This window comes from Armigeres subalbatus, chromosome 2, assembly GCF_024139115.2.
Source record: "Armigeres subalbatus isolate Guangzhou_Male chromosome 2, GZ_Asu_2, whole genome shotgun sequence".
NCBI classification, from domain to species: Eukaryota; Metazoa; Arthropoda; class Insecta; order Diptera; family Culicidae; genus Armigeres; species Armigeres subalbatus.
Window position 1 is genome coordinate 101,982,387 of NC_085140.1, and position 13,020 is coordinate 101,995,406.

Sequence of the window (13,020 nt, forward strand, 5' to 3'; positions counted from 1 at the left end):
GAGTCATTCTTCCTTGTACAGCTTAGAGCAGAGGTTCCCAAACTGTGGGTCGCGACCCCCAGGGGGGTCGTGAGCTGTTCAGTGGTGGGTCGCGAAAGACAAATCTTAATTCATAATTTTGTTACTATTTTGTCCCACAAATCTATTCCATATTTTGAATTAGGATCTAAGTAATGATTGGATGATAAAAGAACAACAAACCTGACGAGGTCAACGGCCTTTTTTTTGTTATACGATATTTGGGCAAGTAGAAAGAATTCCTATACAATTTAAATCTAAGCCCCGACCCAATCCAAAACCAATCCTAATCCAATTCGAGTCCAATCTAAATCAAATCCAAATCTATTTAAATTCCAATTCAAATCTAATTCAAATCCAATCCAAATCTAATTCGAATCCAATCCTAATTAAATCGAAATCCAATTCAAATCCAATCTGAATAAATTTCGAATCCAATCCAAATCCAACCCAAATCTAATTCAAATCCCATCCAAATCCAATCCACATCCAATCTAAAAAATTGACAAATACAACGATGGGATGAAAAGCAATTTATTATGATTTGTTCAATCTAACGCGAACTCATTTTTATCTAATTTCACAAAATCAATGCATTTGGTACCTGGTGGGTCGCAAGCAATATGGGATTCTGCTAGGTGGGTCGCATATCCCAAAGTTTGGGAACCTCTGGCTTAGAGTCCATCGTCTTATTCGTCACGAACACTTTGGTCTTTGCTCTGCAGCTGCATATCCCTCGCCAAATCATCAGTTTTTTGGCAAATTTGTCCATAAAAGCAAACTTAATCTCGCAGGAACAACTCCTCGTGCCGTCGCCATGCAGAATTTTTGGCCAGGAAGCTGTCCTAAATCCATTTTGACGTAGGTTCCACCGTCGATGAGCAGGATTATCAACGGGGGTGTGCAGAATTTTTTCTCTCCTCTCGGCTTCCATCTGGAATAATTTTTGACTCGCTGCACGAAACACCATGAAATTTATACCACAGAAAGTGGGCGCCTAGGTAGTCATACCGCTGTAAAATAATTCTTACAGCGGTCATTTTCCGTGTCGCTGCAATACAATAAAAGATTCCAGGATTCTAACTGGACAGAACTTTACACTGCTTCCTGAGCTTAGCCAAATCGGAATTCCATCAAGGGATTCCTCTTGAGGTTTTTACAGAACGCAAAGGGCAAGCTTTTTCGAAAGCTTCAACGATGTGCAACGTTGTAGTATCAACTGCAACATCCAAGTCAGTAGGAGTTTCTATAGAATATCCATAGATATCCATTCATGAAATTTGGTAGAGAGCAACTCTGTATAAAGATCCCAGTTTGTTGAACGAGGATTTCTAAAACGCAAGGTCTGCGAAGTAACATTCAAATGATCAACAAAGTAAATGTAGCGATGATCAGCAACGATGAAACCAAATTGGTATCTTATCAAGAACGTCAAAGACGAACCACAGTTTGTTGAAAAACTAAATAAAAACATACTCATAATCCCACCCTTATTTAACCTCAAGTTGCGATTCAATAAGAGTAACCGATTCGGAGAAGCAAAAAGTCGACTACTCTATAGCTCCGATTAGCGCAGTAAGGGCTCAATATTGTGAAGGGTGCCCTGGTGCTTCACAGGCTCCGTTAGCGGTTAGGTTCTTTTTGGACCCCCCTAACTATTCATTCGTAGGCACGGTAAGCATAAAGCCGCGTCACACCGAAAATTAGGGGTCACCTGTATGGTGGACTTTTACCACTGGAACAGGCAATCCGTAGCGTTATTTTCAGTCAGATAACTGTCTGCCGACACCACCCGGCTATCGTGTTCTGTTCGTGAAGAGAAGTTGACATTGACTTTACATCAACTCTCAATGTGACCGAACAGGCATGGACAATTAATTTAAAAAATCCGCAACTCCTAACCTTGTCCAAGCCCATCTCAATAAACTAATCTTCATAAAGCACGATGGAATATAAATTGAAGGCTTGATATACTGATGGAACCATCATAAATGCATCGATGATACTAAGGTAGGACCTTAAAAACCCTCTCACTAATATACGATGTCTTTCACAATCACAATGCAAAAGACAATACATATGTATTAGCATTTTGAATTAAACATTTCACCATTTTAGGTGAAAATTCATTTTGAACAAGACATGGTCCACATCGTTCCCACGAATACAATTACTTTGAATCGGAACCCATACTATAGTTTGCCATTTACTTGAAAATGGAGTATGGAGTACGTTTTAGTGCGGTTGAAACGAGAAGTGCGTCTTAAGTAACACCAGCATTGTTATTTTTCTTTGAATTTCTCCAAATTGTCTACCTCTGCAAGTTCCTCTTGTACCTTAATATTGGACTCAATAAACTGTACACAAACAATGCGGTGCGTACTTCTCTTGAACGTAATACGCGCATTGCATACACAAATTCGCTTCCAATTGGTCAAAATAAAGCCGAAACGCTTGCGTTGTCTCCATCGGTACTCTGCTCGTTCGGTGGTGAGGTAAACCGTAGAGCGTCATTCATACGAGTAAGCACCCCGTTTTCGCTTTGAATGGCGCTTTAAACGCCGATTCGCTTCTTATTGTCTCGCTTTTTAAATGGCAACTGATTGAATGACCGTTATCGAACGAGCTCCTCCGAGTCGTTCATTGGCCGGTTCATTGCAGAGAGTCTGCGGTCCGGGTTTGTGTGTCTCCAACCGAACAGCCGCCTAAGTCAAAGTGGATCCCGAATGCACAGTGCAATCTAATAAAAGGACTCTCGCCGCCCGGGGTCACCGGACGGGGCAATTACGGCCAAATTAATTGTAGTAGATTGAACAATCCGTTTCAGCCCGGGTTCATCCCATGTGAATTGCCGGGCGCGCACCGGCAGCGGCGCGCCATCGGTCATGTGTGGGAAATGTTAGACAAACGGCGGAACCAGTGCACAATGAGACTAGTCTCGCGGAATGGAGGTCAAAATTCTTTTTAGATATTGTTCAGTGAAATGTTTTCATATGCCATGAGAAGAGTTTGTGCAAACATCTCTTTGATTAACTAGAATTTCTTAAATTGAAAATCATAATTTTGGACATCTCGAAAAAGTTTTGACCATGGTTTTTATCCATTCTGCCGGTATTGCTCTATGGTTAGAACGCCGCCAAAATCGGTATCATTGGTTTGAGGTCGGACGATCGCTTAATTGACAATTGATTAGTAAGCGAGTAGCATAGATTTGCGACGAGACGGTCGTCGCGTCATCGATATAGGAAATTTAAACTTCAGCTATTGATAGACTGTCGTCAAGGTACAATTTGGGCTTCATGTTTTTTATTGACTTTATTGAACCCTCGCTTTGTAGGTTTATTTAGGACAATCAGTTCGTGTCGAATAAGATCATGAATGTTGCCCCCACATTCCATATATAGAATCAAAAAGGAATACGTAGCCTCCATTACAATTAAACTTTTCCCACATTTCCATCCGGCGGCACTGTTGGAGAATTTTCTCATCAGTCTACTCATAATTCCACACGGAAAACCGATAACGGCGTTGCATTAGATTAGCCGTTTAGATAGCACCGAGCTAAAAACAGCTGAGTGTGGTTCGTTCGGAAATGAGAAAGTTTGTACGTTCGAAAAAGTGTAGGAAAATGGCATCAGTAAAAACTATCGTTCCATTATCCGGAGGGTAATTCGATAACGAGTGTGCTGAACTTTCAAACTCAATGCATAAAGCATAAAAACATCTGAAAAATTTAAAGTTGGTTGTTTCCGTACTCGGATCCCCGGGAGCCACAACTATTCCAAAAGTTGGTTGAAGCTCGACTCGACGTGTAGTTCTTTTCCCTGATGCGTAGTAAAATAAATTTATAATCGAAATCAAATCAAACAGTACATAGTAGGAAGTGGGTAGGTGCAATCGCCGCCTCCACGCCACGCCGCGACGAATCCAACGACCGTTTCAATTCCCATTACGTATCGCGATTCGAAGCATTCCCTTATTAGTCAAGGTATGCCAACAATTCAAATCCAAACCTCTCTGCTGTTGAATGGCACTCGACGATCGATCGATGACCGAACGACGACGACGACAACAGGTTAAAGTGGCGCAGATTATCGAGTCGGATTTTTTTTTCTGCCGTGGGGTGCACTTGTCAATCCCCCTCAAGCGCGGAGGTGTTTCGATAATCAATCTACGACAATAGGAAACGGGCCGATAGAGAGAGGATCCTCCCGGAAGGCGACCAACAAATTCACTAATGATTCCATAATGTTTATCTGTTGGTTTCTTCGGAATTAAAATTTCCGAAACAGATTATTTAGCAGAAAAGGGCGTTTGGTCCACCCGTTCAACCTGTTCCAGCTGTTTATTGAACTGGATGGTGGATTTTTCATCAAAGCGATAAGAATTATTCAAAAATGTTAATCCATCCAATCGAAAACAAGCCATCTTCCACACGGTCTGGTTGTGTGTGAAGAACGCCTCAGAAGTTTATGAAACTATAACGTTGAGGATTACACGAATATAAATGAGAAGTTTTGATTGGACGGCGTTTTCTATTATACATATTACAGTCATTACATTTCTAACAAACATGTAACAACAACGTCATTAGCTTGGATATGTCGTAGAGGGAAAATTAGCCCGGCGCCCTCCATGACATGCGCTTTGATTGAGTTCTAACATTATTGTTGTAGACCAGATGGATTCAATTAGTTCCGATTCACGAGCAAACTGGCGCCGGAATTCACTGCGAAACTATTGCGATCTAACGAGTCATGAAAGCTTTTGGTTTAGATTTAAAATAGGTTTAGGAAATATTGAGCTTCCAAATTTGAATCAAATATGTCACCGAATTGGAGGTAGGAAGCAGCGTCCCATGTGGGTGACGTCGACCGCACTTCAGAAGTACACTTGATCGCAGTTTGGTTTGCATGTCTCGAACATATTTTTTCCCTAATGGGAAACTAATGGTAGGCAAACAAAAGACTCACTCTAGTGGCTGCCGTGTTTCATTTGGGAACAGGAAATTCTACACGCAGATTTCAAACAGGTGCCAAATGAGACTTCCTTATTGTGATAGTAATGATTATTAAAAGTAGGTATTCAGAAATTGATTTTCGTAAAATTTCCACAGGAACTGAGTTCAAATTTGAAATAGACTTCATTGGAGCTGCTCTACTCCATGCATTTTCTCGGATGCCATACTGGACTATTCGGACTTTTTCACGGATAACCTTCCACCGGATTAAAGTCGGATTTTAATTAGAATCATCCGAAATCGATCTCAATTACTATTCGGAATTTGTTTTAGATTCTATCCGAAATCTGTCTTGGATTCTATTCCGGAGTCTGATTCAAATATCATCCGTATTAGGTTTCGGATTCCATCGGGAATCGATTTCACTTTCTGTAGTTGGTTTCGAACTCCATTCGGAATTCATTTCATATTCCTTTCGGAATATGTTTCGGATTCCATCTGGCATAGGATTTGGACTCCATTCGGAATCGTTTTCGGATTCCATCCGGAATCAGTTTCAGTTTCTATTTCGGATCGATTTCGGATTCCATCTCGAATCGATTTCGGATTCCATCTTGAATCTGTTTGGAATTTTAAATGAAACCGTTTTCAGATTCAATCCGGAATCGGTTTCAAATACCATACGCAATCGGTATCGGATTTACTTTGAATCTGTTTCGGATTCCATTCGGGATCGGTTTCGATTTCCGTCGGGAATCTATTTTGGTTTCCAACTGGTATTCGTTTTAGATTCCACTCAGTATCGGATTGAAATTCTGTCTGGAATTGGTTCCGAATTCCGTTTGGGAAAGATTTAGGATTCCATTTAGGATCGGTTTTAAAAACCCAATTCGAAATCGGTTTCGGATTCCAATCGGAATCGATTTGGATCCATCCGGAATCAACATCGGATTCCATCTGAAAACGATTTCGGATTCCTTCCAGAATCGGTTTTTTGATCCCGGCCGAGTTTTTTTTACCGGATTTCATCCGGAATCGGTTTCTAATTTCATCAAGAATCGTTTTCGGTTTCCACACGGAATCAGTTTAGAATTGAATTCAAAATCGGCTTCAGATTCCAATTGAAATCAGTATCGGATTCCATCAGAATTGGTTTCGGGTTCGATTTCGAATTCCATCCGAAATCAGTTTTGTATTCCATCTGAAAACGATCTCGAATTTCACCTGGAATTGGTTTCAAATTCCATCAATAATAGAATTTCATCCAAAATCGATTTTACACTCCATCGATTTTAGATTCCACTCGGAATCGGTTTCGAGTTCCAATCGAAATCGATACCAGATTTCGTCGGATTCAGTATCGATGGAATCAGAATCCATCCTGAATCGGTTTCGGATTCCATTCGTAATTGATTTCAAATTCCATTCGGAATAGGTTTCATAATCCATCAGATTCCATCCATTTTGAATCGGTTTTCTAGTTCAATCGGAATTGAATTGAATTGAATTCAAATATTCATTCGGATTCCATCCGGAATCATATTTATCGGATTTACTTGGAATCTGTTTGTTCAATTTTCGCCCGGAATCGATTTTGGTTTCCAAACGGTATTCGTTTTGGATTCCACTTAGAATCGGTTTTAGATTCCGTCCGGAATTGGTTCCGAATTCCGCTTGGGAAAGATATAGGATTTTAAATGGAATCCAATCGGTTCCAATTCGAAATCGGTTTCAGATTCCAATCAGAATCGGTTTCGAATTCCATCCAGAATCGATTTCAATTTTCAACCGGAATTGATTTCGGATCCATCCGGATTCAACATTGGATTGCATCTGAAGACGATTTCGGATTTCTTCCAGAATCGGTTTATTGATTCCGTCCGGATTTTTTTCGGATTTCATCCGTAATCAGTTTCTAATTTCATCTAGAATCGTTTTCGGTTTCCTTCCGGAATCGGTTAAGGATTGAATTCGAAATCGGTTTAAGATTCAAATTGAAATCAGTTTCGGATTCCATCAGAATTGCTTTCGGGTTCGATTTAGAATTCCATCCGAAATCAGTTTTGTATTCCATCTGAAAACGACTTCAAATTTCACCCGGAATTTATTTCGAATTCTATCAATAATAGAATTTCATCCAAAATCGATTTTACACTCCATCGATTTTAGATTCCACTCGGAATCAGTTTTGAGTTCCAATCGAAATCGGTTCCAGATTTCAATCGAAATCGGTTCCGGATTCAGTATCGGATTCCATCCGGAATCGGTTTCAGAATCCATCTTAAATCGGTTTTGGATTCCATTCGTAATCGAGATTGGATTCCATCTTCTATTTGGAAATTATTCACAACCGGTTTTTATGCCATCTGAAATCAGTTTTGGATTCTCCGAAATCGTTTACGGATTCCGTTTCGAACAGGTTTTGGATTCCATGAGGAATCGATTCTGGTTTCCATCCAGAATAGATTCTGGATGAGGTTAAAAGACTATTATTCTTCCATTTACTTCCACTATTAACTTTTTTATGTATCAACAATCAGATACGCATTTCGTTTCCTACTTGGAAACTTCTTCAGTGTTTGTTATCGATAACAAACACTGAAGAAGTTTCCAAGTAGGAAACGAAATGCGTATCTGATTGTTGATACATAAAAAAGTTAATAGTGGAAGTAAATGGAAGAATAATAGTCTTTTAACCTTGTAGCATTTCCCCTAAGACGCTCTAAAATAATTAATCATATTCTGGATTCCATAAAGATTCAATTTCAAATTCCATCCAAAATAGATTTCGTAGTCCATCAGATTCCATCCATTTGAAATTGGTTTTCTACACTAATCGGAATTGAAATGAATTGAATTCAAATTTCCATCTGGATTCTTTTTTTTCATTTTTGTAATCCATCCGGAATAGTTTTTGGATTCCACCCGCAATTGATTTCGGATTCCATTTGGAATCGGTTTTCGATTCGCCCAGAATCGGTTCAAGTTTCCACCCCGAATCAACTTCAGATTCCACCTTGAATAGTTTGCAGATTCCATCTACAATATTTCTCGTATTCGCTCCGGAATCCATATCGAAATCCATTCAGAATCGGTTTTGGAGACCATCCGAAATAGGTTTCGAATTCAAACCGTAATTAGTTCCGGATTCCACCAGGAATCGATTTCGAATCGGAACCAGTTTTTGATTAAGTTTCGGATTCCATTCGGATTCAGTTTCGGACTCCATCCGGATTCAGTATAGGATTCCATCCAGAATCGATTTTAGAATCCATCTCGAATCGGTTTTTGACTCCATTCGTAATCGGTTCTAGTTTCGATACGATGTCGGTTTCGGATTCCATCTGAAATCTATTTCAGGTTCCCTTCGGATTCTGGATTTCATACAGAATCGATTTCAAATTCCATCCGAAATTGGTTTTGTAGTCCATCAGATTGCATCCATTTGTAATCGGTTTTTTGAATTGAATTGAATTCAAATTTCCATCCGAATCATTTTTGTAATTCATCCGGAATTATTTTTGGATTCCACCCGGAATTGATTTTGGATTACATTCCGAATCAACTTCAGATTCCATTCAGAATCGGTTTTTGATACCATCCGAAACAGTTTCGTTTTCAAAATCCATCCTGAATAGGTTTCGGATTCAGTCCAGTATGCGGAATCGAATTCAAATTCCATTCGGAATAGATTTCGTAGTCCATCAGATTCCATCCATTTGAAATCGGTTTTCTACTCCAATCGGAATTGAATTGAATTTAAATTTCCATTCGGATTCTTTTGCGGATTCCAACCGGAATCATTTTTGTAATCCATCCGGAATTGTTTTGGATTCCACCAGAATCGGTTCAGATTCTACCCGAATCAACTTCGGATTCCATCTTGAATCGTTTGCAGATTCCATTTAGAATATTTCTCGTATCCGTTTCGAAATCATTTCAATTCGAAATTCGGATTCAGTATCGGATTCCATCCAGAATTGATTTCAGAATCCATCTTGAATCGGGTAAGTATTCCTTTCGTAATCGGTTTTAGTTTCGATACGAAGTCGGTTTCGGCCATTTGAAATCTATTTCAGGTTCCATTCAGAAATGGTGCTTAATTCCATTTGGAATTGGTTTCGGATTCCATCCGAGATCGTTTTCGTATTCCATCCGGAATTGATTTCGAATTCCGTTCGGAATAGTTCCATACTTCATTTGGAAATCATTCACAATTGGGTTTTTATGCCATCTGGAATCAGTTTTGAATTATCCGAAATCAGTTACGGATTCCGTTTCGAATGGGTTTCGAATTCCATGCGAATAGATTCTGATTTCCATCCAGAATCGATTCGGGATTTCATGCGGAATCGAATTCAAATTCCATTCGGAATAGATTTCGTAGTCCATCATATTCCATCCATTTGAAATCGGTTTTCTACTTCAATTTTTCATCCGGATTATTTTTCGGGTTCCATCCGGAATCATTTTATAATCCGTAATTTTGTAATTCGGAATTGTTTTTGGATTCCACCAAAATTGGTTCCATCCGAAATCGATTTCAGAATTCATCGTGAATCGGTTTCAGATTCCATTCGTAATCGGTTTTAGTTTCGATACAAAGTCGGTTTCGGATTACATTTGAAATTTATTTCATGTTCCATTCGGAAATAGTGCCTAACTCCATCCGGCATCGTTTTCGTATTCCATCCGGAATAGTTCCATACTCAATTTGGAAATCAGCCACAATCGGTTCTTTATTCCATCTGGAATTAGTTTTGGATTCTCCGAAATCGGTTACAGATTCCGTTTCGAATGGGTTTCGAATTCCATGCGAATAGATTCTGTTTCCATCCAGAACCGATTCTGGATTCCATGCAGAATCGATTTCAAATTCCATCCGGAATAGGTTTCGTAGTCCATCGGATTCCATCCATTTGAAAAGGGGGTCGGAATTGAATTGAATTCAATTTTCCATCCGCATTCTTTTTAGATTTTCATCCGAATCATTTTTAAAATCCATCCGGTAATGTTTTTGGATTCCACCCGGAATCGATTTCGGATTACATTCGAAATCGGTTTCCGATTACATCCGGAATAGGTTCAAAATTCCACCCCGAATCAACTTCAGATTCCATCTTGAGTCGTTTGCAGATTCTTTCTAGAATCGATCTCGTATTCGTACTGGAATCCATATCGAATTCCATTCAGAATCGGTTTTGGATACCATCCGAAATAGGTTTCGGATTCCACCAGGAATCGATTTCGAATCGGAACATGTCCCGAATTCTATCCATTTCGGATTCCATTCAGAATCGCATTCAAATTCAATCCGGAAACGATTTTGGATTCCATTCGGAATCGGTTGCGGATTCCATCTCACTGGAATCGATCTTGGATTCCATCCGAAAATGGTTTCGGGATCCATTCGAAATTGGTTTTGAGCTTCTTTCGGGATCGGTTTCGGATTCTATCCAGAATCGGTTACAGATTGCAAACGGAATCGACTTATAATACCACCTGGAATCGATATCGGATTAAATACTTCTTGACTTCCATCCGGAATCGGTTTCAAATCCCATCTGAAATCGATTACGCATTCTATTTGGAATCGGATTAGAATTTCAGCCAGAATCGGTTCGAATTCCATCCAAGAAGGGTTCAGAATTATTTCTAAATCCGTAATAGATTTATGGTTCCATTCGGAATCGGTTTCGGATTCCATCCGGATTTGGTTTTGGATTCCATCCGAAATCGGTGTCGGATTCCATCCGGAATCGATTTCTGATTCCATCCAGATCTGATTTCAGATTCCATCCGGAATTTATTTCGAATTCCTTTTGGAACCGGTTTCGAATTTTATATGAAACCGGCTTCAGATTCAATACGGAATTGGTTTCGGATTCCATCTGAAATAGGTTACTTGTTTTTGGAAATTGGTTACAGATTTCATTTTGTATTGGTTTAGCTTACATCCGAAATCGGTTTCGAATTCCGTCCGGAATCAGTTCGAATTCCATCTTAAAAACGGTTTAGAATTTCAACTGGAATTATTTCTTATTCAATCTGTAATAGATTTTGGATTCCATTCGGATATCGGATTTCATCTGCCAGAATTGTTTTCTGATTCCATCCAGAATAGCTTTCTGATCCCGTCCGGAATTTGCTCCGGATTTCATCCGGAATTGGTTTTTAATCCCATTCGGAATCAGTTTAGGATTAAATTCGAAATCGGTTTCAGATTCTATCACAATTGGTAGCGTGTTCGGTTTATAATTCGTAATTTTTTGTAATTTCGTAATCAATTTTGTATGACAGTTGAAAACGAACCCGGAATGGATTTCAAAATCCATCAATAATCGAATTTTATCCGAAACCGATTTCAGACTCATCGATTTTAGATTCCACTCGTAATCGGTTTCGGATTCCATCCGTATTCGGCTACGAATTACATCTGGATTCGGTTTCGAATTTTATGCGGATTCAGTTTCGTATTCCATCCGGAATCGGATTCTTTTCCTAATCGGTTTTAGTTTCCATACAGTTTCCGATTTGAAATCGATTTCAGGAGACACCATTTATGAATTAGTTTCTATGCGGCATCGGTTTTGGATTCCATCTATTTGGAATCGGTTTCGAACTCCAATCGGAGTGGAATTGAAATAAAATCAAAATTCCATCCAGATTCTGTTTCGGATTCCATACGGAATCGTTTTTGGAGTCTATCCGCAAGTGATTGAAATGATTTCGGAATTGATTTCGGATTCCATCCGTTATCGAACTCGGATTCCGTTCGGAATCGGTTTCCGATTACATACAGAATCGGTTCAAGATTCCACCCCGAATCAACTTTAGATTCCATCTCGCATCGATCTCGTATTCGTTCCGGAATCCATATCGAAAACCATTCAGCATTGATTTTGGATGCCATCCGAAATATGTATCGGATTCCACCAGGAATTGATTTTGGATTCCACCCGGACATGATTTCGGATTCTATCCGTACAGGATTTTGAATTTCATCAGGAATTGATTCCGGATCCATCCGAAATAAATTTTAACTCCATTCGAAGTTGGATGCTCTCCGGAAAAGGTCCCGAATTCCATTAGAATTCCATTAGAATTCGGGATCGAATTCTAATTCCATCCGGAATCGGTTGCGGATTCCATTCGGAATTGATTTCGGATTTCATCCGGAATTGGTTTTGAGGAATCGGTTTCGGATTCTATTCAGAATCTGTTTAAGACTCCATCCAGAATCGGTTTAAGATTCCATCCGGAATCGACTTTTAATTCCATCTGGAATCGATATCGGAGTCAATTCGAGATTGATTTCCGATTCGCTTCAAAGTTCCAACTGGAATTATTTCTTTTTCAATCTGTAATAGATTTTGGATTCCATTCGGAATCGGTATCAGATTCCATCCAGAATCGGTTTCGAAATCCATCCAGAATCGGTTTCGAATTCCATCCAAAATTGATTTCGGATGCCATCCGGAATCACTTTCGGATTCCAGCCGACAATGGCTTCGGATTCCGTTCGAAATCGATTTCGGATTCCTTCCGGAAACGGTTTCAAATTCCATCCGGAATTGGTTTCAGATTCCATCCAGAACTGATTTCAGATTCCATCCGGAATTGATTTCAAATTTGATACGGTTGCGAAGGCCGACGGAGATTCTTTGTAGCTGGTTCGTAGTTGGTTACAAAGCACCAGTCAAGCGTACTGATGGTCGTGGGTTCGAGTCCCATCGAAGGAAAGTGGTTACCTCCAATACAAAGCCTTCCACATAATGTACATATTCACATCTGAGATTTCAGAACATTGTAAATTAATGTCCATATACCAGGAAAATAGACAATTAACTTTGATTGAACTGGAATAAGTAGATTACGATTAGCTTAATCGACTTGGGTAATTTTCTTTTCTTTTTTGCCTGTCAAATATCAAAATTTTCTATTTTTGTGTCGTTGAACAGATAAAAAGTGAGGTAATTCTGATTCTTTTTCCATGTAGACAGGATTTTAGCCCACCAAAATGCAAGAAAAGCAAACAATCA

General features: G+C 39.4%; 1 protein-coding gene across 5 annotated transcripts in view; it reads right to left on the reverse strand.

The window, feature by feature from the left end:
• The window catches only part of LOC134210527 (zinc transporter foi), an 84,589-nt gene that overhangs the window by 49,356 nt on the left and 22,213 nt on the right, over window positions 1–13,020 (reverse strand). The gene's annotated exons all lie outside the window — the stretch shown is intronic.